Genomic DNA, 26324 nt, shown 5'->3' with positions numbered 1-26324 from the left:
TTAGAATGTTGAGAATTACCCTCTATATGACAAATAGCTGCAAGTAAATACACTACATAATTTATTTATTGCTATGGAATGAGTTTCTTAAGTTGTGTTTAACATTCTCATATATAATACCGACCTACTGTGAAAATTCTCAGAGTTTATATTTTCAACATAATAATTACTGTTCTGCATTGATTATATTATATATACACAAGTTATGTATTTTAATGTAATTATTTTATATATAGTTTCATGCATTGCGGAAAATATAATATTTAAAAAAAGCACCGACCCTGAGTGGAATCGAACTCACAACCTTATAATTTGAAATCCGACAGCTTACCAGTGAACTAACACAAGGACTTCTAAAACCATGCTTCTAGCGATGTAAAGTTGTTCTCAAGAAAATTATCATATTCATATCCACTACAAATGCTGTTTTTGTTGTACTTTGACATTTATTTTAGTACTCAGGCGATAATTATGTTCTATGTTTTAACTTTGAACATTCTTTTACATATGGAAAGATTCTTTAACGTATTTAAATGTTCCATTACGTATGGAGAGCAAAATGACAAACAAGCATGTGCTGACATTAATACAAGGTTTCGAAATATTGTATCAGTAAGTATTTCAATCAATGTAGCTTTTTTTCTACACTTGGTAACAAGTCAAATTATATTTAAAAGAAGAAAAACACATTTGCAAACTTTTTCCCGACTGCAAAGGCTGGCTTGGAGGTTCGAACCTGGTTTACTTTTTTCCGAAGATACCCGAAGTTGGACTTAGAATATTTTTGCCTCAAAACACCAATAAAGAATGCGCTCAACCTTTTTGAGACAAGGTGTACACTTTTACTGACTCCCTTTAATTACAAGTAAGTATACCACGCAAGCACGAAGTTCCAAAAAACAAAGTGAACCACACAACTTGATGTGAGATGTTGGTATACATTTACTTTGTGACGAAATAAAGAAATTCATTAGGTGTTCTACGTCGAGGCACTGTATAAACAAAAAGGACACTAACAAATAAACTGTCATGATATTTCAGCCTAACATGGGACATGTGCACACTTAATTAATTACTGTTGGTTAACAATAGAAGCGCGAAGTTCGAAAACTCTAAGTGAACCACACAGTTTGATTTGAGATATTAGCATATCCGAATCTGTGACGTCAGAAAACTTTCATTATGTAATCAATGTCGAGCAAAAGTACAAGCAAATACAAAAAAATTAATTGTTACGTAATCTTAGCCTACCATAGAGGTTGTGCATACTTACAGATATCATTAATTGCACATGAGTATACAAGAGAAGTACGATGTTCCAATAATCAAAGGGAACCAAAGAACTCGATGTGAGATGTTAACATATCTTTACTTTGTGACAACCGAAAAAAAGTAATTAAATATTCAATGTCGATGAACAGTATAAACAAATACGAAAGTGACAAGTTAATTGTCAAGTGATTTCATACTACCTGGGGCATATAAGTGCTTACGGACTTCATTAATTACAGGGGACTACACACTAGAAGCACGATATAGCAAAAATTTAAGTGAACCACACCATTTGATATGAGATGTACCATACACATACACTGTTACGCCTCAAAACTTCATTAAGTTCTCAATGTCGAGACACAGGATAAACAAAAACTGAACTATTAATTTATTTGTCAAGAGATCTCAGACTACTATAGAGCATGCGCATACTTATTGACACAATTAATTACTGGTGAGTACACAACAGAAGTACGATGTTCGAAAAATCTAAGTGATCCAAAAATCTTGTGAGGAAAGAGAAAATTCATAATATAGTAAATGTCGAGGCACTGTACAAACAAATACGACACTAAAATGTTAATTGTCATTTGGTATCACCCTTCCACAAATCATGTTCATACTTACTCACTCCACTAAAAAGAGTTGCCTTTACAACTGAAGCTAAGTTTTCCAGAATCGGACAGATCCACACCACTAGATGTGAGCTGCTAGCATATCATTATTTTAACGCCAAAAAATTTCTTTGTATAATCAAGGAACAACATAAATGTTACTAACAACACAAATGTTACTTGATCTCATCCTACAAGAGATCATTTGCACAATTGCTCACGACATTATTTACAGGTGAGTACACAACAGAACTGCGACGTTCCAAAAGTATAAATGAATCACACAACTTGATGTGAGATATTATACTACCCTTATTTTGTGACGTCAGAAAAGACTTCATTCAGTAGTGTATGCCAAGACACAGAAAAAAAAACAAAGACGAAAGTAACTAATGATTTGTCACTTGATCTCATCCTACAACAGGTGATTTGCGCTGTTGCTCATGATGTTAATTGCATTTGAGTATTCAACAGAAGCGCGATGTTCCCAAAATCCAAGTGAACCACATAATTTGATGTGAGATAACAAACGACACAAGAAAAAAATCATCAGTTATTAATGTTGAGGTAGAGTATAAACATATAAGGAAATTATTACGGAATTCTCACTTTATCTCATCGTCATAGGGAACTTGTGCACACCAACTGACTTCTTTAATTACAGATGAGTACACAAGTGGAGCATGGTGTTCCAAAATTCTAATTGAACCGCAGAACTTGATGTGAGATGTTAGCATCTCCTCACTTTGTGTCACCAGGAAAAAAAATCATTTAGAAGTCAAAGCCAAGGCACAGTATAAACAAATGAGAAACTTACAAGATAATTCTCACGTAACCTAAAACTACCAGAGGGCGTTTTGCATACTAACACACACCATTAAATAAAGTTGAGTATACAAAAGAAGCACAATGATCCAAAAATCTAAGGGAATCACAACTTGATGTGAGATTTTAGTATATCCTTACTTTGTGACACGAGAAGAAATTTATTATATAAATGAGAAACAGTATAAGCAAATGCGAAACTAACTACTGAACTTTCAGATGATCTTGCCCTACCACAGCGCATTTGTGTTCTTACAGAAACCTTTAATGTAGGTGAGTATACTAAGCAGAAAGATTTTTCATAATTCTAAGTGAACCACCTAACTTGATGTGTGATGTTAGAATATACTTAATTAGTGACTTACCAAAAAATATTATTAAGTAGTCAACGTCGAGGCTAAGTATAAGCAGATACGAAACTAAGAAGTTAATTTCAGGTGATGTCAGCCTACCAGAGAATATGTGGATACATAGAGACTTCAATAATTACAGGTGACTATTAAACGGAAGCACGTTCCAAAAATCTAAGTGAACCCAAAAAAAAAACTTGATGTGAGTTGTTATCATATTCATACTTTGTGACGCCAAAACTAATCATTAGGTATTCAATATCGAGCCATGTATAAAGAAATACGAAATAAACAAATTGATTGCCTCGTGGTCTCAGAGTACCTTAGAGCATGGTAATACTGGCATACATTATTAACTACAGGTGAGTATACAACAGAAGCGCGATGTTCCAGAATCTAAGTCAGCCACACAAATTGATGAGATATGTTAGCATATTTTTTGTTTACGACGCCAGGAAAAAGTCATTATTTAGGCAAGCAAGGAAATACGAAACTAACAAGTAAATGTCACGTGAAAATATCTTACCAAAGAGGATGTGCAAACCTGACGCCATTAATTATAGTTGAGTATTCGAAATCAGCTCGATGTTCCACAAACCTAAGTTAACAACACAACTTGATTTGAGATATTAGCATATTCTTATCTTGTGACGAAAAAAACATGTAGTCAGGAAACAGAATATAGAAATACGAAACTGACAACTAAATTGTGATCTGTCACCATCCTACCAGAAAACATTTGAACACTTACTTACGATTTGAATTACAGGTGAATGAACAACAGAAACGCGATAATCACAAAATCTAAATGAACAAAAAAACTTGAAATGAGGTATTAGCATATCTTTACTTTGTGACACAACAAAAATTTCAGTAATTATACAATGTCGACGCACTGTATAAACAAATATGACATTAAGATGTTATCCATCACGTGATCTCAGCCTACCATAGAACATAGGTAAACTTACAGAGTCCCTTGATTATATGAGAGTATACAACAGAAGCAATACCGAGAAAGCTAATTGGATTAATTAAGATATGCTTAAGTGAATACCAAAGTAAAGACCGGGTAGAAAAAATTTTGTCCACGAGCTTTCACGTCGAAAATGGCCTGAAACAAGGAGACGCGTTGTCGCCATTATTATTTAACTTTGTGCTGGAATACGCTATAAGGAAAATCAAAGATAGCAACCAGGGCCTAGAGTTGAACGACATTCATCAGGTGATGGCATATACTGATGATTTAAATTTAATAGGGGATGATAGGAGAACAGTAGAAATAAATGCAGAGATCTTATTAAATGCTTGCAGGGACATGGGTTTAGAAGTAAATGCAGAGAAAACTAAATACATGGGAGTGCGTCGGGACAGTAATACGGCAAATTGTGGAGGCGTTAAAATATTAAATAATACTTTTGATAAAGTGGATACTTTCAAATATTTAGGATCAATATTAACAGACGAAAATCATATTCACGAAGAAATTAAATGTCGACTAAAAGCAGGGAAAACGTGTTACTATTCGGTTCAAAATCTCTTGTCGTCGCGAATTTGAAGCTTAAAATATATAAAACGATAATCATGCCTGTTGTTATGTATAGTTGCGAAACATGGTCACTTACTCTGAGGGAAGAACATAGACTGAATGTATTTGAGAACAAGATCCTGAGAAGAATATTCGGACCCAAGAGGAACGAGAATGGGGATTGGCGGAAACTTCATAACGAGGAACTACATAGTTTATACGGTTTACCCAACATTGTTAGGGTCGTCAAGTCTAGGAGGCTTAGGTAGGCAGGTCATGTAGCTAGAATGAAAGAAAGTAGACACGCTTTCAAAGTCTTGACTGCAAGACATAGGAAAACGACATTAGGAAGACCTAGGCGCAGATGGGAGGATAATATTAAGATGGATCTCGCAGAGATAGGAATACAAAGTAGAAACTGGATGCAGTTAGCTAAGGATAGAAGTCAGTGGGGAGCTATTGTGAACGCGGCACTGAACCTCCGGGTTCCATAGGCCATAGAGTTAGTTACTTAGTTAGTTATACAACAGAAGCAAAATGTTCGAAAAATTTAAGTAAACCACATAACTTGAAGTAAGATGTTAGCATATTCTTACTTTGTGACAGAAGAAACAATTTCATTAAGTATTCAGTGTCGAGACCCAGTATAAAAATACTAAACTAACACATTAATTATCACGTGCTCTCAGCCTACCAGTTACTGACGCAAGGAAATAGTTACTGACGCCATTAGTTACAGGTTAGTATACAAACGAAAAATCACATTCCAAAAATCTAAGTGAACCACACAACTTGATGTGAGTTGTTAGCATATCCTTACTTTGTAACGCCGAAAAAAATCATTAAGTATTCAGTGTCGACGAACAGAAGCAATGAATCTTACGTCATTAATTGCAGGTGAGTATAAAACAGAAGTATTATCTTACAAAATCTATGTGAACCACATAACGTGATGGGAGATGTTAGTATTTCCTTATTTTGTGACACCAGAAAAAATATTAAATATTCAATACCGACAGTCAGTGCAAACACGTAAGACACCTACAAGTTCATTGTTACGTAATCTCAGCCTACCAGTGAGCCTATGTATACTTACTGACGCCATTAGTAACAGGTTTAAAATCTAAGTGAATCGCAGAACTTGATGTGAGTTTTTAGCATATCATTACTGTTTAACTCCGAAAAAAACATTAAGTATTCAATGTCGACCCACTGTATAAACAAATCTTATATTAAGAATTTATCTGTCACGTGATCTCAGATTATTATAGTGCATGTACATACTTATTGACTCCATTGATTACAGGCTAGTATGCAACAGAAGTAAAATATAAGAAAAATGTAAGTAAAGCACAAACTTGAAGCGAGAAGTTGGTATTCTTACTTTGTGACATAACAAAACATTTCGTTAAGTATTCAATGTCGAGGCATACTAAAAGCAAATACGAAACTCACATGTTCATAGTCACGTGATCACATCCTACAAGAGATAATGTGAAACTTTATGACTAAATTAATTAGAGGGGAGTATTCAACTGAAGCACGATATTACAAAAATCTTACTGAGGCACAAGACTTAATGTGAGAAATTACTATATCCTTACCTTGTGAAGCCAGAATAATCCATTATATATTCGTGGAAGAGTATAAAGAAATTAGAAACTAGCAACTGACTGGTCACGTGATCTTATCCTACCAGAGAGTATTTCCAAATTTACTGACTCCATTAATTACACGTGAGTATACAACGGAATTGCTATGCTCCAAAAACCTAAGCGAACTACACAAATTCATTTGAGATATTAGAAAAACAAAAAGTTTCGTTAAGTTTTCAATGTCGAGACACAGTGTAAACAAATACGAAACTAACAAGTTAGTTATCAGGTCAAATCAGCCTAAACGCCAGCATGTGCATACATACTAACGTCGTTAATAGCAGGTGATTATACAACACAACCACGATGTAACAAAAATCTCAGTGATACACAGTACTTGAAGTTAGATATTAGAATATTCTTCCTTTGTAACACGGAACAAATTCATTATACACTAAAAATAGTCGAAGCACAGTATACACAAATAGACCACTAACAAACTAATTGTCCCGTGATCTCAGCCTACCACGGAACGTGTTAATACTTACAAATTCAATTGATTTCAGGTGATTATACAAGAAAAGCACGATGTTCCAAAAATCTAAATAAACCACAAATTTTGCTGTTATCATATCTTTATTTTGTAACACCAGAAAAAACTTCATTATGTAGTCAATGTCAAAGAGGCCGAGTATATATAAATACGACACTTGATAGTCAATTGTCACGTGATCTCAAACTACCAAAGAGCATTGCATACCTATTGATACCATCAATAGCAGATGAGTACACGACAGAAGCACGATATTATAAGAACGTAAGTGAAACATCCAACTTACTGTGAGGCGTTAAAATATCCTTAGTTTGTGATACTAGAAAAAAATTTAGTAGGTAGTCAATATCGAGGCACTGTATAAACAAATACGAAACTTACAAGATAATTGTCACGTCATCACATCGTACCAGTTAGCATGTGCATACTGTCTTTATCCACTAATTACAATTGAGTATACCAAAGTAACACGATATTACAAAAAATCTAATTGAACCACACAACTTGATGTGAGATGTTAGTATATCCTCACTGTTTGACGCTAGAAAAAAATCATTAAGTATTCAAGTTGAAACATTGTATAAACAAACATGACAGTAACAAGTTAACTTTGTCGTACCTCAGCCTAACACAGAACATGTGCATACTTATTGACTACATTGATTATACTTCAGTATACAACAGAAACAAGATGTTTCAGGAATTTAATTGAACCACACAACTTGATGTGAGATGTTAGCATAATGTTACTTTGTAATACCTGAAAAATCATGAAGTATTCAATGTCCAAGCACACTAAAAACAAACAAAACTAACATGTTTATTGGCACGTTACCTCATCGTACCGTGCAGCATGTTCAACATACTCACTCCTATAATCACAAGTAAGTACACAACAGAAACACGATATTTAAAAAATCTTAATTATCAATACAACTTGGTATGGAATGTTAGCATATCTATAATTTGTGACTCCAGAAAAAATTATTAAGTAGAATGGGTGGAGGCACAGTATAAACAAATACGAAAATAACAAGTTCAATATCACTTGATCTCACCCTAACACAGAAGTGTGCATACCTACTGTCGACATTAATTGCAGGTGAGTAAAAACAGAAGTACTTTATTACTAAAATCTAAATGAAGCCGAGACTTCATGTGAGATGTTAGAATATCCTTACTTTCTAACACCATAGAAAATTTCATTAAGTAGTCAATGTCGAGGCGCAGAATAAACAAGTACGAAACTAACAAAATAATTGTCACGTGATCTCATAACAACAGTCAACATGTGCATACGTACTGCATTTATTATTTGCAATTGAGAATACGACAGATGAAATATATTATAAAATCCTAAGTGAACCACACAACTTCATGTGATATGTTATCATATCCTTACTTTGTGACCCCACTTTGAAATGTCATTAAGTATTCTATGTCGACGCACTGTATAAACAAATATGGAGTTAACAAGTTATATGTTACTTGATCTCCGCCTGCCACAAAGCATGTGCATATTTACAGTCTCCATTAATTATGAGTGAGTATACAACTAAGCACAATATTCCAAAAATCTTACTAAACCACAAAACTTAATGTCACTGTAAGCATGTCGTTATTTTGTAACATGAGTAAAAAATTCATTAAGTAGTCAATGTAGAGGCAGAGTATAAACAAATTGAAACTAAAAAGTTAATTGTCACTTGATCTCCGTTTACCAAAGAGCATGTGGATAATTACTGACACCATTAAATGCAATGAATATACAACAGAGAAACGATCTTCTAAAAAATGTTAGTTTACCAGGGAATTTGATTTGAGATGTTAGCGTATGCTTACTTTGTACTGATAGAAAATATTTTTATATTGTTAATATCGAGGCACTTTTTAAATATATACGGCAATAACAAGTTCATTTTAACGTGATCTAAGCTAACCTGAGAGTATGCATACATTTTCAGACTCCATTAATTACAAAGGAGTATGTAATAGTAGTGCGACGCTCCAAAAACCTAATGCCCCGCAGAATTTCATGCTAGATTTTAGCATACCCTTATCTTGTAACGCCTAAAAAAATCGTTAAGTAATGAATGAGCAGGGAGAATAAAAACAACGCGAAAAAATTAATTATCAAGCGAACTCTTCGTACAGAGAGCATTTGCACTCCTACTGACTCCATTCATTACAGGAAGTATAGAACAGAAGCTGTCCATGTGGAGGAAAATTATATACAAATACGAAAGCAATAAGTTAATTATGACCTTATCTCAAGCTACCAGAGAAAGTGTGCTTACATACTCACTCCATTAATGCACCTTAGTATAAAAAAGGAGCATGATGTTACATAAATCTAAGTTAACCATAGAACTTGATGTTATATATTAGCATATCCTTATATTGTGACGCCAAAAAATCATTATGTACTCAAGGAACTAACTACCTAACTAATTAACTCTATGGATTATGGAACCCGGAGGTTAAATGCCGCTCTTCACAAAAGCTCTCCACTGACTTCTATCCTTACCCAATTGGATCCAGTTTCTACTTTGTACTCCAATCTCTGCAAGATCCATCTTAACATTGTCCTCCTATCTACGCCTAGGCCTTCCTGATGGTCGTTTTCCGATTGGCCTTCCAATTAAGACTTTGAAAGCATTTCTACTTTTTTCCATTATAGCTACATGACCTGCCCACCTAAGCCTCCTAGACTTGACGAACCTAACAATGTTGAGTAAACCGTATAATTTATGTAGTTCCTCGTTATGAAGTCTCCGCCATTCCCCATTCCCGTTCCTCTTGTGCATGAATATTCGTCTCAGGATCTTGTCCTCAAATACTTTCAGTCTATGTTCTTCCCTCAGAGTAAGCGAACATGTTTTGCTACTTTACAGAACAACAGGCATGATTATCGTTTTGTATATTTTAAGTTTCAAATTTCTCGACAGAACTCTCGACGACAAGAGATTTTCAACCGAATAGCACAAATTCCCTGCTTTTAGTCGACACTTAATTTCATCGTGAATATGATTTTGATCTGTTAATATTGATCCTAGATATTTGAAAGTATCTACTTTAACAAAAGTATTATTTCATATTTTAACGCATCCACAATTTGCCCTATTACAGGCCCGAGACACTTCCATGAATTTATTTCTCTCAGCATTTACTTTTAATCCCATGTCCTTGCAAGCATTTAATAAGATCTCTGCATTTCCTTTTATTGTTTTCCTTTCATCTCCTATTAAATTTATATCATCAGCATATGACATAACCTGGTAAATACCGATCAACTCCAGGCCCTGGTTTCTATTTTTTAATTTTCCTTATAGCGTATTCCAGAACAAAGTTAAAGAATAATGGCGACAACGCATCTCCTTGTTTCAGGTCATTTTCGACATGAAAGCTCTTGGACAAAAATTTTCCTACCCGTACTCTACTTTGGGAAACATTTAAATACCTTAATTAATATAATTAGCTTTCTCGGTATTCGAAGTTCTGTAAGAACCATGTATAATGTTTCTCTCCTAACCGAGATGTACGCTTTTCTAAAGTCAATAAATAGTTGATGTACCGGGGTATTGTAAGTTATTCCCACTTTTTTCTACTATTTGGCGAATGGTAAATATTTGGTCGATAGGTGATTGATTTTGTCTAAATCCGCACTGATAGTCTCCAATAATTTCTTCTGCGTAGGGAGTCAACTTTGCCAATAGAATATTTGAAAGGATTTTATAGGATGTTGACAGAAGAGAAATGCCTTGATAATTATTACAGTCAGATTTGTCGCCTTTCTTATGATTTGGAACAATGATTGATTTTTCATACTCTTGTGGCAATTCTTCCTTGTTCCAGATAAGGAGATTGAGTTTGTGTAACTTGTTCCACAATTTTTCTCCACCAGCTAAAATTAACTCAGCCGGAGTTTCATCTACACTCGGAGATTTGTTTTTCTTTAATTTGTTTATAGCGGTTTCTACTTCTATTCGGTTGGGTTCTTTAATATACGGTTCTGTTGTGTGTATCTCTTTTTCTCCACGCATATTAATTTTTTTGGGTGCGTGTTCAGCAAATCGTCAAAGAAATCTTACTATCTATTTAAGATGTTATCCGTATGAGTGAGAACTGTACCGTCAGCTTTCTTTAATATATAAGCATGAGGTTGATAACCTTTTTTTAAATTCGCTGATCCCCTTATAAATGTCCCATATGTTTTTAATTTTACTATTATCTTCAAGTTCCTTAATTTTAGCTTTCAAAATTCGCGTTTCTTTCCTCTAAAGGTTTTGGAACTATCACGCCTGATATCTGCGAAATTTTGTGTAGTTATTTCGTTCGGATTTTGTACCCAGCGTAATTTTGCCTGTTTTCTCTTCTCTGCTAGTTTAATGCATTCCTGGTCGAACCATGGTTTCTTCCTACGTATTTTCGCGTGTCCCAATTTTTCTTTTGCTGAAATTTTAATGCTACCCCTAATTTCAATCCAAGTATTCTGAACACTAGTGCACTCCGAAACTTCTAAAACCGAGAATCTATTCGAAACCTCAATCTGGTAGTTTTCTCTTACCTGGATCTCTTCTAATTTCTTTAAATTAAATCTCTCCGTTTTCGGACATAAATATTACCTTTATTCAACGATAATCTCTCTGGTATTATCGCTGCTACCAGGTAGTGATCAGTGTCACAATCAGACCATCTAAAAGACCGGACATCAATTATGCTGGATTCCCTTCTTCTACCTACTAAAAGTGATCTAATTGATTATTTGTTTTTTCCGTCTGGTGATGTCCAAGTGTATTTATGAACGTAACGATGTGGGAATTTTGTACTCTTCACGATTAGGTTCTTGGATGTTGCAAAGTTCACGAGTCTAACACCGTTGTCATTACTTTCCTTATGCAGACTTTCGTTCCCTATAATTGGTTTAAAATATCCTCTCGTCCTACCTTCGCATTGAAATCTCTTAGTATAATTTTCATATGGTATCGCGGGATTTGGTCATATATCCGTTCTACTTCTTCGTAAAAACTGTCTTTTATATCCTCATCCTTATCTTCAGTTGGGGCATGTACATTTAAAACAATAATGTCACACCACCATCCCTTAAGAGTAATAAAGGAAAGTATGTCAGTAATAAATTCAACACGTTTAATTGCTGGTAATATTCGTTTGTGAACGATAAACCCTGTTCGTAACTGGTGATTTTTATTTCCTTCCCCGCACAAGAACGTAAAATTTCCGGAATTCACAGATCAATTTCCTTCCCACCTAATTTCCTGAACTCCTATTAGGTCCATCCTGTATTTCTCTAACTCACTCGTTACGGATTTTAAATGGCCTGCTCTATAAAGACTTCTAATATTCCATGTTCCAAATCTCATGTCCATTTTGTTTTGCTGAGGTCGTGCCAAGTTATCAGTCCTTGTCGAAGGTTTTTTTTTTTTTTTGAATATTTCTGAACAAGTGCCGCTTTACAGTATGAGGTTGTTAGCCTTACCCAAACCCCCAAGCTGGAAGACCACTCCTAGTCGTCTGTCCGCGACTGCTTATTCAGTATATTTCCAGCTAACCTCTATATCTAGAGGCCTTCTCCTCGATCCGCAACCTGAGGACGCGCCATACCGTGGTGACAGGAACCCAGTACTCAAGGAACAGTGTATGGAAGTGTGAGACTAACAAGTAAGTTGTGACCTGTAATCATTCTACCAGAGAACATTTTCAATTTTCAAACTTACTGAAGATTTGAATTACAAGTGAGTGTACAACAGAAGCGCAATAGTATTAAAATCTAAGTGAACCAGACAACTTGAAGTTAGATATTAGCACATCCTTACTTTCTGACTCCTGAAAAATTTCATTAAGTATTCTATGTCGACGCTCTGTATAAACAAATGTGACATCAAAAAGTTATATGTCAGGTGATCTCACCCTACCACAGAGCATGGGTACACTTACTGACTTCATTGATTACAGTTGAGTTTACAACATAATCAAGATGTTCGAGAAAACTAAGTGAACCACACAACTTGAAGTGAGATGTTAAAATATTCTTACTTTGTGACATTAGAAACAATTTCATTAAGTATGTAATGACAAGACACAGTATAAAGAAAAAGGAAATTAACATGTTTATTGTCCGTGATCTCCGTAAAGCCTACCATATAGCGCCTACCATAAAACATGTGCATACTTACTGACACTAGTAATTGCGTATGAGTATACAATAGAAAAATGATGTTCCAAAAGTCTAATAAACCATACAACGTGATGAGAGATGTTAGAATATCGTTACATTGTAACGACAGAAAAAATTATATTGTCGACATCGATGCACTTTATAAACAGATAAGACAAAGCAAGTTAATCGGCATGTGATCTCAGTTAGCCTGAGATTATGCGCATACTTTCTGAGTCCATTAATAACAAGTGTATTACTAATAGGAGCGTGATGGTCCAAAAGTCTTAGTGAACCACACGACTTGATGGGAGATGTTAGTATATCCTTACTTTGTGACTTCAAAAGGAAAATGGTTATATTGTGAATGTCGATTCACTCTATACACAAATAAGACAACAACAGGTTAATTATAACGCTATATTCGCTAACCTCAAAGCATGAGCATACTTTCTGACTCCATTAACTTCAAGTGCGTGTATAATATTAGCACGTTGATCCAAAAATTTGAGTGAACAACAGAACGTGATGTGAGATATTAGAATAGCCTAACTTTGTAACGCCAGAAACAAATTCGTTACTTAGTCAATGACGAGGCACAGTATATAAAAAATACGAAGCTAACAAGTTAATTATCAAGTGCTATGAGATTACCAGAGAGCATGTTCATACAAACTTTCGCAATTAATTGCAGTTGAGTACAAAACAGAAGAATTATGTTACAAAAATCTAAGTGAACCATAGATCATGATGTGAGATGTTAAGATATCTTCTATTGTGACACCCGAAAAGAATCATTAAATGTTCAATATCGATGCTCGATATAAACAAATACGACACCTACAAGTTAATTTTCACGTGATCTCAGCCTACCAGAAAGCGTATGCATACTTACTGACGCCATTAATTGCAGGTAAGTGTACAAAAGAAAAAACATGTTCCAAAAATGTAAGTGAACCACACAACTTGATGTCAGATGTTAGCATATTCTTTGCGATGCCGATAAAACGTTCATTAAGATTTAATGTCGACGAAATTTATAAACAAATGTGATATTATAAAGTTATCTGCCACGTGATCTTATCCAACAACAGAGCATGTGCATACTTATTGACTCCAGTCATAACAGGGGAATATACAACAGAAGCAAGATGTAACAAAAATCTAAGTGATCCACAAAGTTGATGTGAGAAATTAGTAGTCTTACATTGTTCCACCACAAACAATTTCATTAAGTATTCAATATCGAGACACAGTATAAACATATAAGAAACTAACATGTTTATATCCACGTGATCTCATCCTACAAGAGAGCACGTGCAACTCACTGACTATTAATTACAGGGGAATATTCAACAGGAGGACGATGTAACAAAAATCTTACTGTAGCACAGAACTTAGTGTGAGATGGTACCATATACTTACTATGTCACACCAGAAAAAATATCATTAACCATTCAATGTCGAGGCACAGAATAACCAAATGCCAGACTAACAGTTAATAATCACGTGAAATCAGCCTACCAGGGAGCGTGTGCGTAAGTACTAACGCTATTAATTGCACGAGCTTATACAGCCCAAGCGCTATGTAAAAAAATATAAGTGATACACAGAACTTGATGTTAGATATTAACATATCCTTACCTTGTGACACTAGAAAAAAATTATTATATACTAATAGTCCAAGCAAAGTATAAACCAATAGGCCACTAACAAGTTAATTTTCACGTGATCTCAGCCTACTAAGAACGTGTTAAAACTTATCAACTGCATTAATTTTGCTGATTATACATCAAAAGCACGATGTTCACACAACTTGATGTGAGCTGTTGCCATATCCTTATTTTGTGACATCAGGAAAACTTCATTAAGTAGTCAATATCGAGGAGGCAGAGTATAAACAAATACGACACTTGATAATTAATTGTCATGTGTTCTCAAACTACCAGAGAGTGTATGGATACTTACTGATTTCATAAATAACAGATGAGTTAAAAACAGGAGCACGATATCATAAAAATCTAATTCAACCATACATCTTGATGTGAGGCGTTACCATATTATTACTTTGTGGCAAGAGAAAAAAATTACTACACAGTCATTGTCGAGGCCCCCTATAAACAAATACGAAACTTACAAGATAATTGTAACGTGATCTCATCGTACAAGTTAGCATGTGCATACTCACTTTATCAATTAATTACAATTGAGTATTCAACAGAAACACGATCTTACAAAAATCTAATTGAACCACAGAACTTGATGTCAGATGTTAGCATATTCTTGCTTTTTCACTCCAGAAAAAAATCATTAAGTAAAGTAGTCGAGGCGTTGTGTAAGCAACACGCAATTAACATGTTCATTGTCACGTAACCTCCTACTACCGGAGAGAATGTGCAATGTAACGACTCCATTAATTACAAGTGAGTATAGAGCAGATGCATAGTATTCCAAAGACCTTCCTGAACCACAAAACTTAGTGTGAGAGGTTAGCATATCCTTACTTTCTGACACCAGAAAAAAATTCATTAAGGAGTCAATGTCGAGGCACGGTATAAGCAAATACGAAACTAACAAGAAAAATGACACGTTATATCATTACATTAGAGAGAATCCGCATAACTTCTGATTCAGTTAGCTACATGAGAGTATAAAACAGATGCAAGATGTTCCAAAATCTTACTGAAATACGCAACTTGGTGTTAGATTTTAGCACACCCGCACTTTGAGACGGCTAAAAATTTCTCTAAGTATACAATATCGAGGCACTGTATGAACAAATTAAACCCTAACAAGTTAATTGTCACGTGACTCAGTTTACCAAGAACCATGCCCATACTTTCTTACTCCATTAGTTGCAGGTGAGGAGCGCGATGGTCCAAAAATCTAACAGCACCATAGAAGTTAATGTCGATTCAGAATATAAATCAATACAAAAGAATGTCACTTCATGTAACACAGAGCATAGTAATACTTTCTTTATTAATTACAGGAGATTATACAACAGAAACACATGTTTCAAAATATTAGTGAAAAACACAACTTGATGCGAGATGTTAACTTATCCTTACTTCCTGATGCAAGAAAAAAAGCACTATATATTCGATGTACAGTATAAAGAAACACGTGACCAATATTCTCTCATTATTTCATCCTACAAGCAAGCATTTTAAGGCTTACTGACTCCACTAATTACTGGGGAGTGCACAACAGAAGCGCGATGGTTCAAAACTCTAACCGAACCACACAATTTGATGTGAGCATATCCTTATTGTCTACGCCAAAAACATTGTGTTGAAAAGGCATAGTACATATAAATCCGTAACTAATTGCTGAAAAATTGTCATGTGACCTCAGTCGACCATACAGTATGTGCACACTTTCTGACGCCATTACACATAGGCCTACGTGAGTATACAATATAAGCTCAATGTTCCAAAAATGTTAGTGAACCCTAAAACTTGATATGAGATGATAACATATCCTTACTTTGTGATGCCAGACAGAAATTTTTATATGGTCAATATCGAGTCAATGTAAACACAAAACAACAATAACAACTTTACTATTTTCCATAAGTAGAAGTTTTACTTTGTTAGAACTAAAAATAAACTAATTATTTGCATAGCAAAACTATATATATTTATTAAAATTTAACACGTGTTACAGTTTCTGTAACTGTGCATACTGTGAACATGTGCATACTTACTGACTCTATTATTTAAAGGTAACTATACAACAGAGGCGCGATATCACAAAAATCTAAGTGAACCACAAAACTTGACATGATATATTGGCAAATCCTAACCTTATGACGAAAAAAAAGTCATTATGTTCTCAACGTCGCTGCAGATAATAAACAAATACGACACTAACAAGTTAATTGTCAAACGATCGCATACTACAAGAGACCATGCGCATAGCTATCCTCTCCATCAATTACTGGTGAGTATACAACAAGCACGATATTCCATTAATCTACGTTATCCACAACCCGATATGAAATGTCAGAATATCCTTAATTTGTGACGCAAGAAGAGATTATTTAATCCTCGATGTCGAGGCACGGTATAAACAAATACAAAACTAACAACTGAATTTTAACGTGATATCAGCATACCGTAGAACATCTGGAGGCTTACTGACTCCATTAATTACAGGAGATGATACAACAGAAGCACGACCCTCAAAAAATCTAAGTGGACCATACAACTTCATCTGAAATGTTATCATGTCCCTAGTTTCCGGCGCCAGGAAAAATCGTTATGTGGTCATTGTGAGACACAGTATAAATAAATACGAAAGTATAAACATAACTGTCATGTGATCTCAGACTACCAGAGAGTATGTTCGCACTTACTGACCCCATTAAATAAAGGTGAGTATAATACAGAAGCATGAAATTCTAGTAATCTAATTGAACTTAACAACTTGATGTGAGATATTAGCATATCCTTAATTTGTGACTTCAGGATCAATTTCATTAGATAGTCAATATCGAGGCACAGTATAAGCGAATACGAATAGAACAATTTATTGTCATGTGGTATCAACCTACAAGAAAGGATTTGTGTACTTGCTCACTCCTATAATTATTTATCAGGAGGCGGGTATTTATCAGAAGCACGATGTCCCATTCAACTAAGTGAACCACACACCTTGATATAAGATATTAGCATATCCTTACTTTGTGACGCCAGACTCTATAAATACTTTATATAATGCCAATGCACAACATAAATAAATCCAAAACTCAGAACTTAATTGTCAATTGATCTGAGCAGAGAACGGAGCATGAGCATACTTACTGACTCCATTAATTAGAAGTGAGTAAACAACAGAAGCACAACCTTCGAAAACTTTAAGTTAACCACACAACTTGAGTCAGATGTTAGCATATCCTTACTTTGTGAAAAAAAAAAAACAATATGCAGTCGACGTACGGTATAAAGAAATACCAAACTAACAAAGCGGTCACGTCATCTCAAACTTCCACGAAGAATGTGCCTACCTACTGCCCCATTTATTGCATTCGATTACACAACAGAAGTACGATGTTCCAAACATAGAAGTGATCCTCATAACTATATGTAAGATTATAGTATATCCTAACTTTGTGATCCAGAAGTAATTTCGTTCGGTAGTCAATGTCGAGGCACTGTATAGACTAATACAAAACTAACAATTTAAATGTCACGAGATCACAGGCAATGCGTTCTTATTAACTCCATTAAATAAGGGTAAGTATACAATAGAAGCACGATATTCCAAAAAAATAAGTGAACTATTAAATTTGATGTGAGATCTTAGCATATCCCTAATTTGTCACGCCAGATAAAGATTCATTATGTAGCCAATTGTCGAGGTTCAGTAAGAAAATGCGAAAATAAATTAATTTTAGGTGAATTTAGCCTATTAGAGAATAGATGCATTGTTACTCACTCTATTAATTACAGGTGAGTATACAAGAGTGGCGCGGTGTTCCAATTTCTAAATGAACCAAAGAAGTTGATGTGAGTTGTTAACCAGCAGGAAAAATAGTTGAGGTAGAGCATAAACAAATACGGAAAAAACAACTGAATTTTCACGTGATCTGAGTCTACTCAAGTGGATGTGCAGATTTACTTAGGACATTAATTACCGGTCATTATAAAACAGAAGCACGAAGTTCCAGAAATCTAAATAAACCACAAAACTTGCTGTGAGATGTTAGCACATCCTTACTACGCGACAAAAGAGAACATTTCATTGTTTAATCCATGTCAAATAACTCTATAGCAATATGACGTTTACAAGTTAATTGTCACGTAATCTCAGCCTAACATAGAGCATGTGCATATTTCCTGACTTCATTAGTTGCACGTCAGTACACAACAGAAGCGCGATGTTCCAGAAATCAAATTGAACCCGACAACTTGATGTGATATGTTAGCATTTCCTTACTCTACTACGCCAGAAAATACTAAGTTTTCAATGTTGAGACACGGTATTGACATTTAATAAATTAACAATTTAATTGTCTTATAATATCAGCCTAACTTGCATACTTACTGACGCAATTAATTACGGGCGAGTTTACAACACAATCTCGATGTTTGAAATTCTAAATGAACCAAACAATTTAATGTGAGATATCAGCATATCCTTACTATGTGACGACAGAAATATTTTATTATGAAGTCAATTTCACGGGCACAGTATCACAACAGAAGCACGATCTTCGAAATCTTTAAGTGAAACACACAACGTGACGTCAGATGTTAACATATCCTTACTTTGTGACAAATGAAAATGTGCATTCGAGGTACGATATAAAGAAATATGAAACTAACAACTGAATTGTCACGAGATCTCAGCATACTCGAGAGCATGTTAATACTTACTAACTCCACTAACTAAATGTGAGTATACAACAGAAGCAAAATGTTCCAAAAATCTAGAGCAACCACACAACTTGATGTGAAGTGTTATTATATCCTTACTTTTTGGGGCAATGTATTGTGTAGTCACTGGCTAGACAGAGTATAAACAAATACGAAACTAACAAAGCGGTCACGTTTTCTCACCCTTCCACAAAGAATGTGCATATCTACTGACCCCGTTTATTGCATTTGGTTACACAACAGACGTACGATGTTAGAAAGATAGAAGTGATCTCCATAACTTTATGTAAGATTTCAGAATATCCTTACTTTGTAACGCCAGAAGCAATTTCGTTACGTAGTCAATGTTGAGGCACATTATAAACAAATATAAATCTAACAACTGAATTTTCGTGTGATCTCGGCCTATAAGAGAGCATGTGCACACTTGCAGACTCCATTAATTACACGTGAGTACACAACAGAAACGCGATGTTCCTAAGACTAAATTGAACCCCACAACTTGATGTGATGTGTTAACATTTCCTTAATCTAGTACGCCAGAAACCATTAAGCATTCAACGTCGAGGCACAGCATTAACAATTAATAAATAAACAATTTAATTTTCACATAATCTCGGTCTAATACAGGCCACTTGCATAGTTTCTGACGCAATTAACTATTAGTGAGTCTATAACATAATGTCGATGTTCCAAATTCTAAATGAACCTTACAATAAGACATCAGTATATCCTTACTATGTGGCGACAGAAAATAATTAACTATCTAGTTAATTTTGGGGGAACAGTATAAACAAATATGAAAATAAACTAGTTAATTGTCACGTAATCTCAACCTACCAAAGGGCATGCTTACTTATTGTCGACATTAATTGCTGGTGAGTATACAACAGAGGCACAATGTTCCAAAAATCTAAGTGAACCACACAAATATTTGTGAGATATTAGCATATTCTTACTTCCCACCGCTAAAGACAATTTCATTAAGTAGTGAATGTCGAGACACAGTATAAGCAAATAAGAAACTCACAAGATAATTGTCACGTGATATCAGGCTAGCATCGAGGCCATTAACTTCAGTTGAGTATACAACAGTAACACAATGTTACAAAAATTTAACTGTACCGCACAAAATGATTAAATATATTATCATGTCGTTACTTTGTTTCTCCAGAAAAGATCGTTATTTAGTCAATGTCGAGGCACTATCTAAACAAATAAAACATTAAAATGTGGTCACGTGATCTTACCTTCCCACGGAGCATGTGCATATTTACAGACTCCATTAATTAAAGGTGAGTATACAACCGAATCACAATGTTATAAAAATCTATGTGAACAACAGCGCTTATGCTTACTTTATGCCGCCGGAAAAAAATGTGTTATATCCAATTCAGAGGAGACTGTATAAACAAATGTTATATATACTTCATTTTATATATATTTTTAACGTTATATATATATATATATATATATATATATATATATATATTTCGTTATATATAGTTATTAACCAACCCTCATATTACTTATGCCAATTCTTGGAACTAACGCCTAGTCAGTCGATATTCGCAGAAGAGTGAAAAAATGGAATTTTTCTTCCCAGAAGGCGCCTCTTTCCTCAAGACATTTCAGCACCTCATGCCGGACTGTATTTGGGAATGTATTTGTTCGTTCTCTCACTCACATCCAGGCATAGCTCATTTTCTGAGCAACAGCAGTGAATCATACGTCACAATGTGCATTTTTGCAAAGAGGTATTATTTATTTACACTATTATGTGCGTTAATGTAATGAATGTACTCTCAATCAAATATAATTAATCAATTATTTCTTATTATCGAAGCAGTTATATAAAAACTAAATGTTTGGTGCGAACTATTTTTTATTCCACTAGTATATTCATTCGCTCTGAAAGGAACCAAGAAAAATGACGCGCAAAAGAGGAGCGTGGAGTGCTCTCCAAAACACAAACGGAATAACACGTATTTGTCTGATTGTTCGAAGATTACAACTAAATGTATTAAGTATGAGAATATAAATTCTAAAAAATTTCATCGATTTTAACAGTTAGTGCATATATAATATACATTTCTTAAATTATCAATAAATTAAATGATTTTTGAATTAATTGTTTTTTTTTTTTTGCAACATTGTATGCCTTGGAAAATGGGAGGAGCATCAAAGGACCCCTTTGAAGAAAATAATTGATTACATGTCCAGGAAAAGAAGAATAGGGATTCTCTCTTCAATAATATACTGTTTTCGGTAAACTATCGAAGTAATCGTAATATTCGTGCGTGCTTTTTAGTATCGTTTTCGTGCATTTAGAAACCGTGCTAAGGTCCATCATCGTTATTCTTTTTTTAAACATCATATATTGTGTTTGTGTTGTATTAGTGTGTTCATAATTTCTTAAAAGTCAAAACATATGCACTAAAAATATTTGTTGTGTATGTTATTTTTAATCAAGTGATAATACGTTAATAGTAAAAATGTGCATATTTTTCGGCGTTATTCAAGTATTAATTTGTGGGATATGCATGATTTGATATTTTTTTAGGTGACATGTAAAGTATATTGAAAGTAGCGCAGTAGAAAGATATATTTCTCCCTTTCTCTCTGCAACCATCCGGTTATTTCCACCATAAGTGTTCTTTTGAAATTATCGATGAGAAATATATTATCGATGTAATTGTAATGTGCTTGACACGCAAGTGACGGGGGGCACACTACCCAACCTACTTGTGGTTATTGAATGCACCCGAATCTGACGACCGTGAGTGTGGATTCTTACTTATAATAATTTGTGTTCGATTAACTTATTACTTAACAATTCCTTATCGGATATTAGGAACGTACCCAGTATCACGATAAATAGCTGTTCCCATTCAGGTACAAGCGAAGAACGAACTCGTACTCTCATACAAATACGAAACTAAGAAGTTAATTGTCTTGTACTCTCTGCCTACCACAGGCCATATGAATAGTTACTGGCTTCATTAATTATAGGTAAGTATACAACAGAACTACTATTATAAAAATTTTAGAGAACCATAGAATTTAATGTGAGTTGTTTTATATACTTATTATGTGAGACCAGAAAAAATTCATTTCGTTGTCGAGCACAGTATAAAAAATACGAAACTAACAACTGAATTGTCACCTGATATCAGCCTACCGGATTGCATGTGCACACTTATTGATGCCATTAATTACAGTTGAATGCACAGCAGAAGCACAATGTTAAAAAATCTAAGCAACTGCTTAACTTGGTGTGAGATATTAGCATATCGTTACTTTGTGACGCCAGAAGAAATTTCATTAAGTAGCTAATATCGATCGTAGTATAAGCAAATAGGAAAGTAACAAGTTGTCACGTGATCCCTGTGTGCCACAGAGCATGTGCATACTTACTGACGCCTTTAATTGCAGGTGAGTATACAACAGAAGAGCGATGCTCCAAAAATCTAAGTGAACAACACAACTTAATATGATTTAATGGCATATACTTACTTTTTTTAAAAAAATCGATTCGTTTAAAAAATATTTGATTCACGGTATAAACAAATACGACAATAATAAATGAATTATCACATGATCTCAATATACCAGAGAGCGTATGCACACTTACTGACTCCACTAATTACAGGTGAGTATACAACTGAAGGGGGTGTTCGGAAAATCTAAGTGAATTACACAATTTGATTTGTAATATTAGCATATCGTTAATTTCTAACGGCTGAAATAAATTTCATTAGGTAGTCAATCTTGTAGCCCAATATGAACAAATACGAAAGCAACAAGTTAATTGTCACGTGATATTAGCCTACCATAGAGCATGTGAATACTTACTGACGCCACAATTTGCAGGTGAGTATACATCTGAAGCACAATGTTCGGAAAATCTAAGTGAAGCCTACAACTTGATGTATGATGATTATAGTGACGACAGTGACGACAGAAAAAACTGCAATATTTAGGCGATGCACAGTATAAACAAATACGAAGCTAACAAGTTAATTGTCACGTGATGTCAGCCTCCCAGGCAGCATGTGCATGTTTCTTTACGTTATTAATTGCAAGTGTTCATAAAAGAAGCAATGTGTTCCAGAAATGTAAGTCCATCCGTGAATGTGATATCAAATGCTAGCATTCCCTAACTTTCTGACACCAGAAAACAATTTCATTATATAGTCAATGTCGAAGGTCAGTATAAACAAATAAGACATTAACGAACGTAATTTTCTCGTAATCGTAGCCTACCAGAGAGCATGTGCATACTTCTTGACGTCATTAGTTAAAGATGAGTAAAGAAAGCAAGCCCGGATTTCAAAAAATCTATTTGCTGCTAGTTATGGGCAAATTCCCAAGAAGATATTTTTGGGAATATGTTTTGGGAATATTCTCAAGAAGATCCCCAAAAATGGGATTTTTGCGGGAATTTTGTAGATTCACAAAGATAATTGCATTCTGTTACTACATTATTATTTAAAAGTTAAACTCGTTTTTTATCAGTCACTATGAACACTAACAATTTAATTCTGAATAGATCTCAGCGTACAAGAATATCTGCATACTTGTTGAGGCTATTAATTACATGTGAGTAAACAACTCAAGCCCGGTGTTTCAAAAATCTAGGTTTAGGTAGTGATGGACAAATTTCCGCGTAGATATTTTTCGGTAATATCATCTGGTAATATTCCCAGGAATATCACCAAAAATGGGAATTTTCCGCGAATTTATTCATAATCTACTACTGTATTGTGATTTCAAATTTAAATTCGTTTTTTATCAGTTATTATTACTGTTCTCTCCCGAGGATTCTTTGAAATATATATTCTGGACGGTATTGTGTTATTAATATTTTATTATATTTATAGAGTACGCATATATGTATATTTCCTTACAATATATTCTATGCAAATTGATAAGTGTAAAAATAATTTACTAAGTACACACACTTTTACACCGCTAAACAGTTTAAATTTATACATAAGTGGATTTTATAACCCTGACTCCACTACTCATGTGAAAAACATAATACATTCTTAAATATTATTTTGGGTAACTGCGAGAAGACACGTTTTACCATTTTATCAACATTTGCGCATACATATTTATGTTCACAATATTTGGAAAATACTGACTTATCTCTAATTTTTTTACGGAACATTGTCACACTTCTTACTTCTTACCTATTTCATGATATTGAATGCGTTAATTCACATGTAAAGGAAGTCCGAGTGACTCTTGAGACAGTAGTGTCAAAGACAGGAGAAAGACCGACGTCCATTACTAACGTTCTTCTGAGGTGTATTAATACTACATAATGTCTATTTCTACATAATTTCTACACTACTTTACAAACTGGCTATTTTTCATTATTTGTAAACGATTACTTTTCTACTTATTATTGCAAGTGGAAATGAAACATAAAACATTATTATATTTTATTAACCAACAAAATATTCAAAACCTAGAAGTAAATGATAATAAATGAAAATAAAGTAATTAGTCATACGCTTCTTATAGTTTGGAAGATAAAATAAAGAAATGGAAATAAATTCCTTCCCGGGAATTTATATAATAGGGAAAATCCTGGAAAAATTATCATTTTTTATTTTCCATCACACCTCGAATTTTTCCACTGAGCGTCACAACAGAACTGAAGTGCACAACAGAACTTAATGCGACCTGATAGCATATCCTTAGTTTGCGACGCCAGAAAAAATGTGTCATTTTATAGTCAATATCGAGGCTCAGTATAAACAAATACGACACTTACAAGTAAATTGTCACGTGATCTCAGCCTACCACACAGCATGTGAACAGTTAATAACTCGATTAATTACAATTTAGTTTGCAACACAAGCATAATGATACAATAATATAAGCCAAAAACAGAACTTGGTGTTAGACGTTAGCGTATCCCTACTTTGTGACGCCAGAAAAAATGAGTTTGTTATCAAGGTAAAGTATAAACAAATACGAAACTATGAACTGAATTGTCACGTAATCTTAGCCTACCAGAAAGCATGTACAATCTTGCTGACGCCATTAACTACATGTGAGTAAATAACAGAATCACGATGCTCTAAGAATCTAAGTGAACCACAAAATTTGATATGATATATTAGCATATACTTGCTTTGTGACTCCAGAAAAAAATATTAGGTAGTCAATGTCGAGACACTGTATAAACAGATACGAAACTAACAAGTTATTTGTCACGTGATGTCACAATACCATAGAATATGTGCATAATTCCAGACGCCCTTACTTGCAGGTGAGTATAAAACAGCAGCACGATGTTTCAAAAATCTAAGTGAACCCCAAAACTTCATGTAAAATTTCAGCATATCCTTACGTTGTGACGCAAGAAAAAATTTATACTATAGTCCAGGCAGTATATAAAGAAATACAAAACTAGGAGTGTCTCAGGGGGACGTTTACCGGGGCCGGCCTGGGGACCAGACAAGTTGACCGAGAGTTACCAAATTTTGGTCACGGATACCTTGGTCCAGGTCGCAGACGACGGCGAAGCGTTTTTGACAAAATTCGAACCAGGGGGGTCTCAAACGTGCGTTTACCGGGACATGTAAAAGTAGAAAAAAATGACCGATATTAGTGTCGATTTCATAGTTTTCGCGGTCGCTGAGATCAATGCTGAAACTCCGATCGCATTAACTTCCAGGTTGAATGAACGCAGACTCTCACTGAGAGATATACATGAATGATATCTTGTTTGAAAGACTAACTCCAACTTGACAAAACGGCAGGAGATAGATAGGCATGATAGGCAGGAAATTAAGTTAGAAGGGAACATTATATGAATTCCAATTCTAAAATCTAAAACTGAAAATAAAATATTAAGTGTGTTCAATATTTCATTATTATCCTTTGATTTGTAATGAAAAACTAATTATAAGCATTGATAATTTCAGAAGATTCTCCCCGCGTAATGGTCAATATATGAATGAGAGGAAATTGATAGAACATCATTAGTCAACTTTGAGCATGATC

Source organism: Thermobia domestica, chromosome 4 (assembly GCF_964235325.1).
Source record: "Thermobia domestica chromosome 4, izTheDome1.hap1.1, whole genome shotgun sequence".
NCBI classification, from domain to species: Eukaryota; Metazoa; Arthropoda; class Insecta; order Zygentoma; family Lepismatidae; genus Thermobia; species Thermobia domestica.
Note: the sequence above shows the minus strand (reverse complement) of the source record.